Genomic DNA, 2,523 nt, shown 5'->3' with positions numbered 1-2,523 from the left:
AGAAAAATAAACATCATTATACGCAACATAATGAAATCACAAATATCTCATTCTCTAGATCAGTGCTGTAAATTCACTCGACCTTGTGTTTATAAATTGACATATGGAAGCCAAAATAAAATATACATTAGAGTAGACAGAAGGAATTTTCAAAACAATGTTCGTACCACATCTGAATCTCACTGCCATTGGCTCACCGTTAAAACAACAAGTTCCACACACCAATGAAAAAGGACATGTGTTAAATATTTTACAAGAAATAGAAAGTTTCTTTTATATGATAAAGCATCAAGACATTATTTTGAACGAACAGGTTGAATCAAAACAATTCATTGTAAATTTCACCAATGTCATTCTAAATGTTTCATGTTGAAACATATTCCTATCTTTAGATAACGTGTTAAAATAGATAACACTATTTAGGAGTGAAATTATATAGTCTGTCATTTAGCAAAGTTAGTCATTATCTTTGTATGTAATGCACTCTTCCATTCAAACTTAAACAATAACAAAATATATTTTCTGATTGCAACTGGTATATTATCAGTTAAGATTAAATAGGTCACTGGCTGACGTCTGCTATGTAAGTTGTGTGACTGCTCAATAGCTACACTAAAACGGTGTGTTTCTTTTGCAGAATAGGAAAAACACGACCGTGACAGAATTCGAACCTGCAATCTTCGGATCCGAAGTCCGACGCCTTATCCATTAGGCCACACGGTCACTGACGACCAAGTATTCCTTACATTCGTGTCATCTCGAAACGCCCATACCGCTGAGGAATTGTGTTTTCGTTCTACACAGCCGCTGCCTCTTGCTGCTTCCCACCCATTCGTTACATTCAAACCCTTACGAGACCGACCAAATAGAGATTGGGAATCAAGACCACACACTTTGTGCATTCGGAATCGAAGGCAGGGCGTCCCTCGCCGCATTTACGTAAATCTGCCTCGAAGTATATTTTGTCTTCTCTAATGCTAGTAGTGCTACTGATGGACGTTTGCTTTTGTTACTATCCCAGCAATGTATAAATAAAGGAATTCTCTGTTGTTCAGTTTATTTGAGTCAACTCCAGTACCAACAGCCCTCGTGCCTCGTACTTTTCGTAATCCAACACAAAACCCGTTTTTTAATGGTTCAGTTATAATAATCACTATCTCCCAACGAATAAAATAGTGCCAGAGACCTACCCATATTTTAAACTTTAATGTAGCACACTCATCACATCAAAAGTGAAAGCTCAAAATGATTCTCTTCCAGCAGAACTGGAATATTACATATCTCCTAGTTCTTACATACTACAAATTAGTTCCTTCCCACTCCAGTGACCAAGTGCACCTGGATTTTCCCACTCTATCACTTTATCTGCTCCCTGAAACTGCAGCGCCCTCTTACTGTCGAGGATACCCCACATGACGTCGGGTATGAACCTGCTGTTCCCATCAGTTCCATAGTCTCATGACGGTCGAGAGATCCGATTAAACCAAACAGAATTATCCTGGAATAATAAGATGCAGTGTTGATACACTAAGATTCTGATGCTCTCGACATTCGGCAGGTACTGGTATTTGTACTACTCGTTCGAGGCACATCTCAGTCATCTCAAAACAAATAACGTTGAAATACGGTCTGTGAATGAGGGACCCCATACTTGTTCTTCAGTTATATTCAATATGCAGGTGGCTTTATTTCTATCCATGTCGTGTGTTTGCGCTGATATGCAAACCATCCGCATGTAAAAGCATGTAGAGCACTTCAGGTAATTTGCCGTTTACTGCTTGTTGCCTTCAAGGTCAAATTCCTGCTGCTTTAACGACCATTGATGTAGATTTGTTTCTTCCGTGCGAAATTACAAACAATATGGGTGGCAGTTATTTGTCATTGAATATAATTCTGTATGAAAGCACTAACCTGGTTACCAACACATGTAGTCCATTTGTCTTCGCAGTTACGGCTTAGAGTTCTTACTACGCCTTCCTCGGCGCTTTTGCTCCCTGATATAACATGGGTGAGGTGACAGATATGTATGCCGGGTCTGTGAGAAACGACGCAGAACATTTGGGCTGTCTCTCAATTGTACGTTGGTAAAGAACGAGAAACACATTGATTAAACTATGAAAATGAAGTAGTCTGTAGTTGACATATTGCAGGAAGGAAGTAGTTTTTTATGAAAGTAATTTTTCTTAAAGTGGCTCTCATTTCAATAGCCACTGCAGGAACAGTCGAATCAATACAGAAAGCTTAAAGCCACTCTTTTTTTCTGCTCAGTAATTTGTTTCTTTGTTTACTTCAATATTTCCTATTTTCTCAAACCGTTTGATATCAATGTTATATTTTATAGTGCTTCGTACTCTACGAATTTATTATCTAACGATTATCGAGCTCAACGTAGACTCATGTACATCTCATGAGAGAAACAAAGTCGGTCACAGAACTAACGGTTAAGGAGTTATCACTTTGAATACATGCAGTGAGAACCTCTTACTAGATCACAGAACTTGAGCCACGATTGTTACGACAGTT

At 38.4% G+C, this 2,523-nt stretch overlaps 1 non-coding gene across 1 annotated transcript; it reads right to left on the bottom strand.

Moving 5' to 3' along the window:
• Positions 1-650: 650 nt before the first annotated feature.
• On the bottom strand, positions 651-723 carry Trnar-ucg. Its single transcript has one exon. It is a non-coding gene; the product is annotated as a tRNA-Arg (tRNA).
• Positions 724-2,523: the final 1,800 nt, after the last annotated feature.

Source organism: Schistocerca americana, chromosome 1 (assembly GCF_021461395.2).
Source record: "Schistocerca americana isolate TAMUIC-IGC-003095 chromosome 1, iqSchAmer2.1, whole genome shotgun sequence".
In the NCBI taxonomy this organism is placed as follows: Eukaryota; Metazoa; Arthropoda; class Insecta; order Orthoptera; family Acrididae; genus Schistocerca; species Schistocerca americana.
This window is presented reverse-complemented; position numbering and strand designations above follow the sequence as displayed.